General features: G+C 40.8%; 1 long non-coding RNA gene across 1 annotated transcript; it reads left to right on the top strand.

The window, feature by feature from the left end:
* Window positions 1-4,913: 4,913 nt before the first annotated feature.
* Window positions 4,914-12,971, top strand: LOC119617507. The gene is made up of 3 exons (XR_005233821.1): window positions 4,914-11,276; window positions 12,621-12,662; window positions 12,750-12,971. It is a non-coding gene; the product is annotated as an uncharacterized LOC119617507 (long non-coding RNA).
* The last annotated feature ends 210 nt before the right edge of the window (window positions 12,972-13,181 follow it).

The raw sequence follows: 13,181 nt of genomic DNA, 5'->3' as shown, positions 1-13,181 counted from the left end.
AAATGAGTGTGTGTTTAATTTGCAGCAATGCCTGATTACACCCATTACTTAATGAGTGTGTGATCCTGAAAGCCTGATTACAGTTTTTATTGTCAAGGCTGTTTCAGGAGGATCGATAACTGAACATTAGGTTGAGGGACAGATGTTTAATTCTGTTTGCTGCAGTTATTAGAGGAGACAACATCTTAAAGCCTCCAGGATGAAAGGCTGAACCGTTTCCTGCTTGAATAAAACCATCACATCACCTCTGTTTGCCGTAACGTTGTGCTTAAATCAGCAGATATCTCATTATGCTTTAAAACCAAGAAGAAACTCATGTTTTCCTCTTTTTGTCTTAAAATAAGCATATATATAGTTGTAATTTGGATATAAAGACATTAAAGTTCAAAGGAGTTGGCTTCAAATTTAATATATGTTCAAACTAAAGGTGTGGGTTGTTTTGAAACCACAGAAATGTGCCAGTGCCCTGCAATGATTCCCAGTGAAAATTCACGGATTTTCTTCCAGTTTAGTTTCTCCAACAGTCTCAGCCCAGTCAGAGACTACAGAAAGGAAATCGACCTGATCTGAGACCTTGGGTCATTTTTAGGTTCAGTTGTGTCAATGTTTGACTTCTCTGGTCTGATAAAGTCCAATATTGTCCTAATAAATCAATCGATCAACTAAAAGAGCCCATTTCTGCATCTTTGTAGCTTCTGGCTGATAAATTGTACAAATGTTTGAAAACCATCCATCCTGTGGTCAAAGTCAGGACGAGGGTTTTACTCAGGTCTTCTTTACCTTTTTGTTTTTGGCACCACCAGTTTCTTTTTTAGAAACCACCAACCCCTACGACATCTGCTTCCAACTGTTGCCCAGTCCACAATGTCCCTTACAGCGAGCGGCGGGTCCATGTTGGCCAGAACCAATAAGCCACGGCTCACTCAAACACCTCCATCATGATCGGGTGACGATTTAAAGGTGTTTCAGACATGGAGGAGGACCTGAAGTCAGACCCGGGACTTGCTGGAGATAAAACCTTTCAGTGAACCGATGGATGGACGGACGCATGGATGGATGGATGGATGGACGCATGGATGGATGGATGGATGGATGGACGGACGGATGGACGGATGGATGGATGGATGGATGGACGGATGGATGGATCTGGAGAACATCCTCTTTTACGTCACACATTTCTGGTGGTCTCCATTCATAAAATATAAATATATTTTTCTTGCTTTCATCCCCTTTCTTTATTGATTTTACTGTGGAAATTCATTTTATTTATCTTCAATTCTTTTTTATGTGGAATTTTATTGTTTTCATTCACCTGCATTTGCTTTTATATTTTAAATTTTATACTCTTTGTTCAACCAGAGTTATCTTTAAAAATATGCTATGAAATAACGTTGGTTGGTTTGTTGACTTTGCTGACCATAATGTTGAGCTTCCTGCTTCTGATTGGTTGCTGATAGGAGGAATTTACATTTTTGTTAAAACTAATCTTAATTTTATTATATCAAATCTTCACCCTTGTAAATAAATGATAAACTTTTCTCAGATAAAGACTTGTCTTTCTCACTTAAACTGTGGGTTTTAATGTGACAAACCTCTTTAATCATGATAATAAAATTCTGCCTGTCGTGCTTTTTTTAATCTTTTTGTGCCAAATGACTCCATGTTGTTTCGTGTTGACGCCTTCCTCTCAGGAACAAAAATCAGCGTCATTAATTTCAGCCGATCCATCAGAACCGCTTCAGATGAAGGTCTCTTTTAAAGGACCAGTGGTTTCGTGTTTAATCCAAATAACTACCATCTGTTCCCGCCTTCTGTTGGTGTCACTCGCTTCCTAAAACGGGCGGTAATAATCTTTTTGTTTTTGTTGAATTGCAGATGTCGCCAAACTTTTAGGATGCAGGTTTAAAAGTGAGTATAAATATTTAATTTATGAGTCTGCTGGTTGTTTAATCAGACTAACTCAGATTTAATTTAGTTATTTTATAAGAATCAATGCTTTAAAATCTGATTATTAAGTCAAACACATCTCAGCCAGATTTGGATTTTGCAAAAACTTTTCACAAAGTTTTAATAATAATTCCTAAGTTGTGCAGGTCAGAGAGAAAATAATCTTATGGTCAAAAAGAACATCAATTTTATTAAATTGATTTAATCCTTTTCAAGGTCAGGTGTCTCAAAGTGTTTTACAAATAACTAAATCTAATTTAAAGAGAAACAAGGCGAGCTTCCAAAAATCAATCAAGCAGACATAAACACGCCAAAACAAGACAAATGAGACACAATTAAACAAAAGCCTATTAAAGGAATAGATCTTAAGCTCCTTTTTAGGGTGATTCCTCTAATTTATGGACACATGGAGTCCTGCCAAGTCAGCAATTAGCAGGTCCGACTCAGGAGCAGGTTTTGTCTTTAACGACGTCCTGCTCTGAGTCCGTGGTCTGAATCTTATCTGGTTAAGTCCTGAAGACTCCCAGAGGAAGACCTCTGCTCCTAAAGACCTGAAGACTCCCACAAGATCTCTGCTCCTAAAGACCTGAAGACTCCCAGAAGAAGATCTCTGCTCCTAAAGACCTGAAGACTCCCAGAAGAAGACCTCTGCTCCTAAAGACCTGAAGACTCCCACAAGAAAATCTCTGCTCCTAAAGACCTGAAAAATCCCAGAGGAAGACCTCTACTCCTAAAGACCTGAAGACTCCCACAAGAAGATCTCTGCTCCTAAAGACCTGAAGACTCCCAGAGGAAGATCTCTGCTCCTAAAGACCTGAAGACTCCCAGAGGAAGACCTCTGCTCCTAAAGACCTGAAGACTCCCAGAGGAAGACCTCTGTTCCTAAAGACCTGAAAACTCCCACAAGAATATCTCTGCTCCTAAAGACCTGAAGACTCCCACAAGAAGATCTCTGCTCCTAAAGACCTGAAAAATCCCAGAGGAAGACCTCTGCTCCTAAAGACCTGAAGACTCCCAGAGGAAGACCTCTGCTCCTAAAGACCTGAAGACTCCCAGAGGAAGACCTCTGCTCCTAAAGACTTGAAGACTCCAAGAAGACCTCTGTTCCTAAAGACCTGAAGACTCCCAGAAGACCTCTACCCTAAAGGCCTGAAGACTCCCAGAGGAAGACCTCTGCTCCTAAAGACCTGAAGAATCCCAGAGGAAGACTTCTGTTCCTAAAGGCCTGAAGACTCCCACAAGAAGATCTCTGCTCCTAAAGACCTGAATATTTCCTAGAAGACCTCTGTTCCTGAAGACTTGAACGGATCACAAACCTTAGCATGCAGTGGGTTGGGTGGAATACTGTATATCTTAATAAAATTACACTTGTGTACAACGACTTGTTTACTTTTGAAACACAAACCTGTTTGGACTCATGTTAAATCATCAGCTTTGTTTCAGCAAATGAGCAAATATTAGTGGAGTAAAACTAAGACGTAGGCTCTGCAGGGAGCTGCACTGTCTTGGTGTTTAATGTTCGAAATGTTTCACTTATAATGATTTTAAAGAAAGGTTAAATATCAGTCTCTTTAGAGGCCTGCTTCCAAGAACTTCCTAGTTAATTTATACCGTAAATATAGTTAAATCCAGGTTATAAATTACCTTACATTTTAATAAAAACAGACCTGTTAGTGTGACAAGGATAAGTGCCCAGCAGATTTACATCACAGCCGTTTTCTTCAATATAAGACAGACTAAATGGAAACTAATGAACCCCTGTGAGGCAGGTAAAACTCATTTAGAAAAGACTTTTACCCAAACACCACCTCTAATGTTTAATGTAAAGTACAGCCTTAACAATAAACTTGGTGCACCCAAACTGGATTTTTTTAAAAACTTGGGACATTTGATGGACTAAGTTGCAGCTGTCATTGGACATATGCTCGTGTTTGTTTTATTTTCATCCAACCAGACATTTCTGCTCAGCGCAGTCAGGAATAATGTGTTCAGAGGAATCATAAAAAGCTGTTTTGAAGAGTTTCTGTGATGCATTTGGACATGATTTGATTACGTTTCCGGTACTTCTTACTTAAATGTCTCTCCTGTAAACTTTCTGTTAAATTTGAAGAACTCGGAGGATCTGAGGTCGTTTTCCTCCGAGTATCTCCTCCCTTCCTCCCTTCACCGGCAGCGAAGTCAGAAGCTTTTATTTCATGTTGGTTCTGCCCTGCAACCCTCGATTCAAAGACTTTCAGTCTCTTTGTTCTGGGCTGCGATCCAGGCCGGGGCGCTGGAGAATGATGCATGGAGGTGGTTTATTAATGCAATATGCTGCCCGGGCAGAGACGGCAGCCATTCATATTTCTGCCCCGCCACCTCTGCTTTGACCTGCCAGAAATACAAGATCGCCCCGAGGTGCCGCTTTTGTCAAACCGTCCTGCTTCAGCCTCTGAAATATCGTGGCTCAAATCAAGATTTCTCCAAACCTGCTAAAACACAAGACATCAGAGAAACCTCAAGGAGCAATTCGAAAGGACAAGAGGTGGTGCTTCTCTAATATCTGAGTTAAGTTTTGAGCAGCGGCTCTGTATGGTAAATAATCCGCTGCTTGTTGTGTGGGAGGTTAGAGATGGATCATTTTGTGAAATAAAAATAATAAGCAGCAGCTCAAAGACTCGCTGCATGCTGCTTTATGCTTCTATTATTGTGGTTATTGTGATGCCTAAACAGCTAATCCTGCTGTTTTTATACCCATATTCTTCATTATCTGCAAAAAAATTTAAATGCATCATATATTCTATCAAAATATAAGTTAATTTGACTTTGTACAGGAAAGAAAACTCATATTTAACATATTTTAGGCCTGAGGTTCAAACCTGTTATGATTACTTTTTATAAAATCAGTTTATTTTTCTGTAATTGTTGAATTAATTACATTTTATGTATTTTATTGTCCTTTTTGGTGGAAAACCACAGAAGGAAGTCAGGATGCTTCTTCCCAACAAGACAAAAGTTCACATGCTTGTTTTTGGTGGGCAGAAGCAGAAGTTAAAATCAAAATTTAGCGTTCCTCGAAGGGATTCGTGAAACAGCTTTTTGCTTCTCACCCACCAAGCGTTGCCGCGTTTCCATCCTCCTGATCATGTCGTCAGGTTTGATTATTTGCTGCACAAAGGAGTGAAACATGTCAGTACCTTTTTTAAAGCGCACTGAGCCGCACCATCAGGTCGCTAAAACGTTTCCAGCATCTTGTCCTGGAGGGGTCCACATTTGGATCGCTCTCCTGATTGGCAGCTGTTGTCCATTAGGAGACATTAGGAGGAGGTTATCTGCCGTTATCTGGCTGTAGATGTCCAATTAGCAGCTGCAATCACACAGGTGGTGTTGATCACGATGTCCAAGGTGGAACAAGGTTCTGGACATCGACTCCAGCAGCCGGGGGATCCTGCTGGACATCTGCTAATCATGGAGCTCCAAATGAACAACCACCCCAAAGCCCACTTAACATGTGTCTGACAACGCCTTTAATCTTTATGGCCGACCATTTTATTATCTGCCATGTTAGTCCTCTGTAGCAGTTTCTCACACACACACACACACACACACTGATGGAGGCAGTGAACCCCCCCCTCCCTTGATAAAACTGGGCTGCAGTGAGATCCTCAGAGGAGGAAACCTACATACACCAGTGATAACCTGTATATCAAGCTCTCAATCTGCCACCCTCTGAAGGGGGAAAATAAATAGCCTTCATCTTGGTGAAAGTGTGCTCTCCTTGTCCGCAAAGTGGTAAATCTTGCCTTTTGTAAAAGTGGGACGTGCCGAGGCACCGAGGGAAAAGAGGCGCCGACAAGGGCAGTGGGGCAGGACCATCAAGGAGGAGACATGATGGGTTTAATCCCTCTGCAGGTGTCATTACATCTCACTTAGAATTTCTGCATTATTCAGTCTCAGCTGACGACCTTCCCCTTGTGAGGCTGCATTGAGATTACACGTTGACAAAACAATCAGCAGAAATGGAGTCCGAGTCTGCAAATGTCACCCCGTCCCCATCTCTCTCGTCTTTGTGCCCTCATCCTGAAAGGAGTCGGTCATCCAGACCAATTTAGAAGTATCCCGTAATTATAGACTTGTCAGTACTGATTTTCATCAACAACTGTGCGCGTGTGATGATCCGACAGGAATGTTAATGAGTCCTCGATCGGAGTTAATCAGCTGCAGGCGTCGCAGCGGCGTTTCCTCGCGGTCCTCTCGCTGTCAAACGTAAACTCCATCGTTGTGCTTTTCAAGGCCAAAGGACAGAAAGACATAACATGATGCAACCCTTTTAATTCTTTTCTACTCCCGGGTAAAAGAAAGTGCTTCCCCTGCAAAATCTTTTAGTTTTTAGTCAAAGTTTATGTCCACTTGCTTCACCACTCTTGACTTGCCGTACAATCCCTTCACTTAATTAGTGGAGCTATTTCTTCTCGACAGGCCTCCCCGAGGGTCACGGATTCAAAGAAATTCTTCAGCTAATGGGAGTTGCTGAGCACTTTGTTCATTTTAATGCGCCTCGGCTGGGTAATCTTTTGACACTGTGTGAAGGGAGCTCCGTAACAGAAAGGTCTGAGGAAACGAACAGTTTGTGGTTAAAGGAACTGAAACAGTCAACCCTAAAAGTCACGACTCTCTGCTGGACGGCGGCTTGTTATGATTAATTATGTCTCCCACCATATATGTGTGTGTGTGTGGTGTTATTTGTACTGGTTCAAGAGGCTCAATTCCAAATGTTGCATCATTATTGTTCCGTGAGGATGATGGGGAGTTTAGATCAGAAAATGGGATTTTCTGTTTGTGTTATGATTGTTATGAACAGAAGAAAAAATGTCATAAAACTCCAAAGTCTCAGTTAAAAAAAAAAAATCTGTTTAATCCTGTTGCATCCTGGTGACTGAAATAAGTATTTTGCAACCCTAATTCTGAAAATGTAATAAATAAAAACAGAATGGTTTGTTGATCTCATAAACACACAATGAGCAGAGGAAACATGTGGCTTTGGTGGCAGAAACACATCTGCAAACATCTGCATTTTCTGTTTGCATGTGTATCTATAATGCAATGCATGTTGCCACCTTGCATGCTAAAGTTTTAAATTAAAATCTTATGTGATCTGTTAGTGCTCAGAAAATGTGCTGTTAATGACTCTCAGCTACTACCTCACCAATATCTGTAAAATGAGTTGTAAATTACCTCTGGTGGCCATTTCAAACAGGACTGACTGAAGGAGGCGAACCCAGACTCATCTTCACAACTTAACTAATTTATTTAGAAAAGAACAAAACAAAGGCTGACGTGGCAGCAAATAGTAAACATAACCAAAGTCCAAGACTGAGAGGACAACCAGACAGCGACAATGAACCAGCAGTAAGTGGAGGAGATGACCGGGTTTTAAAAGCAGAGGGTCATTAGGTGAAGTGGGCACAGGTGAGGGATAACGAGGATCAGGTGGAGATGGGCGTGGCAGGAAAACCAGAGACCGACTGAGGAGAAGTGAAACAAAGACACGAGGAGCAAGAACTGGACTAAGACAGAGATAACTGAAACATGAAGACAGTTAACTGAACACAAAAACACAAAGAAAACACAAATCCTGACAGACTTGTGCTTCCAATGATCGAGTTTTATCAAAATCTGTCCAGAGGTTCATGAGATATTTTGCTAACAGACACAGAGACACAAGCAGTTACATGTTTCCCTGCCTCTCATAAACCTTATGCTTCTTGAGTTGTTTTTATTGACGCCACATCATAAACAGATTTATAGAGTTTAAGTACATCCACTTGTTTATGATTTTCACCACAACAGTTGTTCCCATATCAGCTTTTCTTTTTGTTTTCATACAAAGTTAACTTTACTGAATTACACTCCAATCATAAAGTTCAAAATCAGCTCCTCTGTTCTCCTGGTCGAGCAAATTCCTCTGAAAACTCCAGCTCAGCTTCATCTTCAGGCTCGGCCGTTGTGCCACTAATGACCGGCACCGTTTGGGTTTGACGTGACTGAACCGGATCGGCAGCAGATGACTGCACACGGAGCCCGGGCGCCAGCCGTACTGACAGCACATTCTAACTAGGACACACTCCTGAAAGCTGCTGGAGCTTTTTCTTTCTCTTTAACTTCCTCTGCCGGCTCACAGCAAGGATGAAGCGAGGGCGAGCGATGAATCACAATCCACAGTTTGTCCTTCACCTAATTTCGCACCACCATGGAGGCTCAGGTGATTTAAACCTGCTGAGGGCACACATCCTCATTTCTGAGCGCGCTCGATTTCTCAGTTTGAAGTCTGCACATGTCATCTTTAACACCTTAGAAGGCTGAAATAAAATAAATTTATGATGCACTGTGCAGATTCGAACATCTGCAGCTGCTTTTGATGAGTTCAATATGCTACTACTTGCACATATTTCTTTAAAACATACATCTCCAAGACGTGTCTCGACAAGTGAATGAAAATAAAATCTACTTTCCTTATAACTTTAAAACCACTTGAAATACTTTGTCTTTTAAAAATCTTACACAACGTGTGGCATTTCTGCAGAGATTTTTGTTATTTTTCCTATAAAACAGATAATAAAGTCCTTTTTTGCTGTAATCTGATGAAAACATTAAATGAAACATTGAAGACCTTGTCTTCCGTCCTGATTTTGGTCCTCGAGGGCCACCGTCCTGCATGTTTTAGTTGTTTCTCTGCACATTATTTTGTTACCTCTGCAGCCGCCCCCATGTTTCCAATTTATTCTGCTGGAGTACACTTTAGAAGTGAATACGGGCAGATTTGGGTCCGTTTTTGTTAAAATTATTTATCAGGAGTGTGGTTTTTAGGCCTGAACATTCAGGGTTTTCTGTCGTGATAATGTGCACAGCGTAGAATGCAGTTTTGCGAGCCGTGCTCACAAAAAGATGGCGTAATTTTCACAAATTGGCTGCTCAGAATGCAGCAACATGGCGAAAATCTGCCAATTTTCCTGCAATTTTGAGTCACAAACTAGTCTCCAACAGTTGCAGCCCAGTGAGATGTTAGCTTTAATGCTCCTTGTTTTATTTTATGATATGAAAGGTTTTTGCCATTGATCTCCCTTCTCATGCATCTGCATCAATGAAAATCTACTGTTTATTGTTGCATTCATCAATATAAATACACTTAACTCATCTCAGATTGCTCATATTTGCTCACGATGAGCAAACAAACCAAACCTGGACTGAATGCATCAATCTGGTAAACAATTCAACAAATTTAGTTTTGCCAAAACAAACAAAAATGATTAAAGTTTGCACTTTGATGCATGCATCTGGAAAACCAGAGTCTTAACATGAATGGTTTGTTTTTATCTGGATGTTATTAGACTCGTGTTAGACACAGAAACACACTTTACTGATAAATCAAAACCTGGTTCTGATTCTTTTTTTGAGATTTTAACAGGCCTGCAAACAAAGAGGGGAAAATGGACATCTGGTGAGGAAATCCAAGGATAAAATATATCATTTTTATGATAACGGACTACTTCTCTTACACGACTCTGGAGGATTTCATTTCTTTTATGTCTGAGAAATAATCTTAAAAAGCTAGAGATCTTATCAGATACTCTTTAGATTACTTTTATTGCTTAACAGCTCAACATGACACAAATGGATGTATTCTTCTGATTCTGTCAGATAAAATCAAAGAAATGACTTCCTTTTTAATGCTAAGACTTGTCTGTGGACTATTGACAGGTCTGTTGAACGAACAGTGAAATACGCAGAGAGGAGAACAAAAAAAAAAGAGAGCAGCTTTATCGACACGCTCCACATTTCTTCTTTCTGTGGCTGAAAGCTCGGTCGGTTGGCAGCTGTCCCTTCCTGCCTGAGACGTAATCATCCCCGGCAGAATGAGAGACCTCAATCACGGAGCTGAACGTGCTCTGTCACAGGAGCAGCTCAGCGGGCAGATCTGCATAAAACACCTGGGGACAGTCATCACAGCCTCACGGACCACTGCAAGTTGGAATTGAAGAAACTTCTTCCTGACGAGCAAAGAAGAATAGTTTGAGAACTCCTGTGGAACCTGAACTGGATGACGGCTAACTCAGGCGAAGACCCAGAAAGGAAATAAAGCAAAAAGGAAAATTTGATTCAGGTTTGTGCTGGTTTGTTGTTGGGTGGAGGGGGAGCCCAGCCTGCAGCTTTTCTCAGCAGCAAATGCATGAAAACATCTCATCGTCCTAGGTTAGGTGTGGTTTTGGACCTCGATGGTTCCTTCGGATTCAGTCCAATAACGCAGGCTGGTCCATGAAGAGCCCATCTCTTTCAAGTTTGATCAAATGACAGATTGTCACAATCTTCATCAGTGGAGCTCAGGTTCATTGGGTGTTTTTGGATGTTAGAGCCCCTCTCCAACCCAAAGAAGGTCCAGCTGAGAATAGTTTGGGTTTGTTAAAGGGTTAAAGTTAAGCTGAAGCAGCTGGTTTGGTTTTATAGGTTAGAGTTAAATGTTCAAATGGTTCATTAGCTAATTTATGTCAGATATTTGATCTGTTAGAAATGTAATACTTGTGAAAAGTTTGAGAGTCGCTGTAAACATGATGTATATAAAACTTTTCTTCTGCATTCGGTACAGGGTTTTTCTTTTTTTTAATTTTAATGAAAAGAATAAAGCGTATTTAAGACTGAACTATTGTTAGTTTCTACCTGTTTAATGTTTTTTTAAATAATAAAAACTGATATTCATGTGCAGTCACCACCACTTTGGGTTTTCTTTTTTATTATCTTTAATTTATCTTCCTTTCTATTGAGATTCATGAGAAGATGACAGGACACACAACTCTTTTAAACATCAGTAATTACCAAAGATAACTGTGTGCACAACCACTCAGACACCTGCTCCATTTTTAAAAAGGCACCTGGGAGGACGAATGGCAGCTCCGAAAACCAAAAAAAGATTTTTTTTTTTCCAGCAGACTGTCACCTGAAGTAATATGTATCCTGATCAAATCTGCGGTTGGGTTGAGTAAAAATAGAAAGGGTTAAACAGAAATAAGATCCGGGAAACGGTCTGACTTTCAATTAACTTTCCTGTTTTCCCTCCATCTCTCTGCATTTCCGTCACAGAACCTCACACAGATTGGTGTTTACGGGGAAAGAGATTGGAACCGGGAGAGGGGCTTGACTTTGTGGAGGACATCCTGTTAGGAAAATGATCAACCGACCAAGAAGAGCTTCGGCTCCGTAACGAGGCTCGGGGCGCAGCAGATGTCTCAGGGATGGAGACGCTTCATCCAGAGGTCAACGTTCAGTTCAGAGGCACACACTCTCCTCCGAGTTTAACGGTGATTCAAAATGTTTTTATCTCCAATTCTGTCAGGAAAAATGGTACGTGAAAAACAAAGATGACAATTTATTCAGTTTTCAAACATTAGTGTCAGTTTAGGGTCAGTTTATTGGTTTAGAATCCGCTCATTTGGATATTGTTTCCTAAATCTATTTTTTTATCTAAATGAAACAGTTTGTTTTACTTTTATTTTCTTTGAAAAGACTCGGGTGTTATAACCTTTTTAAAAGAAATGCTGCACTTTTATGACGTCTCCAAGTAGAAAAAAAAGGCATTTTAAAAACGTTGAATGTTGCATAATCTGATTGTAATACACAGGAAGTTACCTGCCTGTAGGAAGAGTAAATGGCAGGTTCACGCCTCCACCTCCTGACGTCACATGACTTCCTGATCCGGCAGTCTCACCTGCGTTCAGTCTCTCATCAGGACTGATAGAAGTCCAATGAAGACGTTGGTGGTCTTTGTGGCAGATGTGTCTTAACGGCCCCCTGGACTGTTTCTCCTGCCTTCTTGTCATGAAGCTTAAGATGCTGAGGTTGTATAAAAACTAAAGACAAAAACCGAAGGGGTAATTCAACTGTTTTAGACCGGTGGTCTCCAACCCTGGTCCTCAGGTCCACCATCCTGCAGGTTTTCCTTGTCTCTCTGCTCCAACACACCTGATCTGAATCAATGGGTGATTAACAGGCTTCTGCAGAACATGAAGAGGTGATTTAACCTCTGAATCAGGTGTTGGAGCAGGGAAACAAGGAAAACATGCAGGATGGTGGCTCTGAGGACCAGGATTGGACACCAATGCTGAAGACGAACCTCAGACCTGAAGTTTGACTCGTTTATCTTCTGTTGGACCTTAAGAGTCCAACAACTGTGAAAATCCAAATTGCACAAGAGTTTTCATGAAGAAACCTCACAATGAAAAGTTAAAAACTAAAAGAAATTGTTTGTGACACAATAATTTATGATGATAAGTTCCCCAGTTTTCAGACATGCTCAACTTTGTACCTCCATAAAGACAGTTTAGCTTTTCTGAACTTTGCAACGCGTTTAAGGGTTCTTTCTGTGGCACAGTTACAAACTATTGTCCTGCACATGGCTTCAGAAATATATGATCTGCTCATCTGAGCTGAAAAGACTCGTCAACCAAATCAGCTTGGACCTGATCCCGAGTTTCAGAGCGGGGCGGTGTTTGTGTGATTCTGTCTTTAAAAACCTTCCATCTCCACCTAATATAAAAATCTCTTTCAAAGTTTAAATTTAGTTTGTTTCTATAGACTGGAAGTTTAAAACTAAGCGCAACAAAATCTCCTGTGTTTCATTTCAAAACATTATTTCTTCTCCACAGACATAAAGAATTAGATAAATTCCTGCACTGGAGCCCTGCAAGGTATTAAAAGCAGTAATTACCAAACTGTGGGAAAAACAACTTGATAACCTGATAGTCTATTGATTCTCTGTGTTCTGCTGTAAACAGATATTCCATCGGCCGGGGCAATTTGTGCAGCGGGACCAGCCACCAGTTTTCAGGGACACGCAGTGAACACAACTCCCACCGCAGCGTTTCATGCGGGATGCGTCTCAGACTTTCTAAAGCCAAATAAATCCTTCAAAAAAAAAGTAGGGTCTGTAAACACAGCAGTTCAATCTGTCTGCTGCTCCCACATTATAAGCTGTTTTTCTTCCAAAATAAAGACTCAACTTCCTCCAGAATCAGCAGGACTTTGATGTCTGGGTCGTCATTTCAAAAGAAAATTCCTCTTTTTTTCAGTTTTCAAAAGATGAAAGATAAGCCCAGCTATTTATGCTCCATTATTTAATGGTGCATGAGTCTGCATGGCCAACTGGATACAGCATTTGTCTTGGATACAGCTCCCTCTTTGTATCCTCTATTGATCTAGATCCTCAT

The sequence above is a fragment of the Kryptolebias marmoratus genome, linkage group LG12 (assembly GCF_001649575.2).
Source record: "Kryptolebias marmoratus isolate JLee-2015 linkage group LG12, ASM164957v2, whole genome shotgun sequence".
In the NCBI taxonomy this organism is placed as follows: Eukaryota; Metazoa; Chordata; class Actinopteri; order Cyprinodontiformes; family Rivulidae; genus Kryptolebias; species Kryptolebias marmoratus.
The sequence above is the reverse complement of the archived record's forward strand: the minus strand, read 5'-3'. Positions and strand labels throughout refer to the sequence as shown.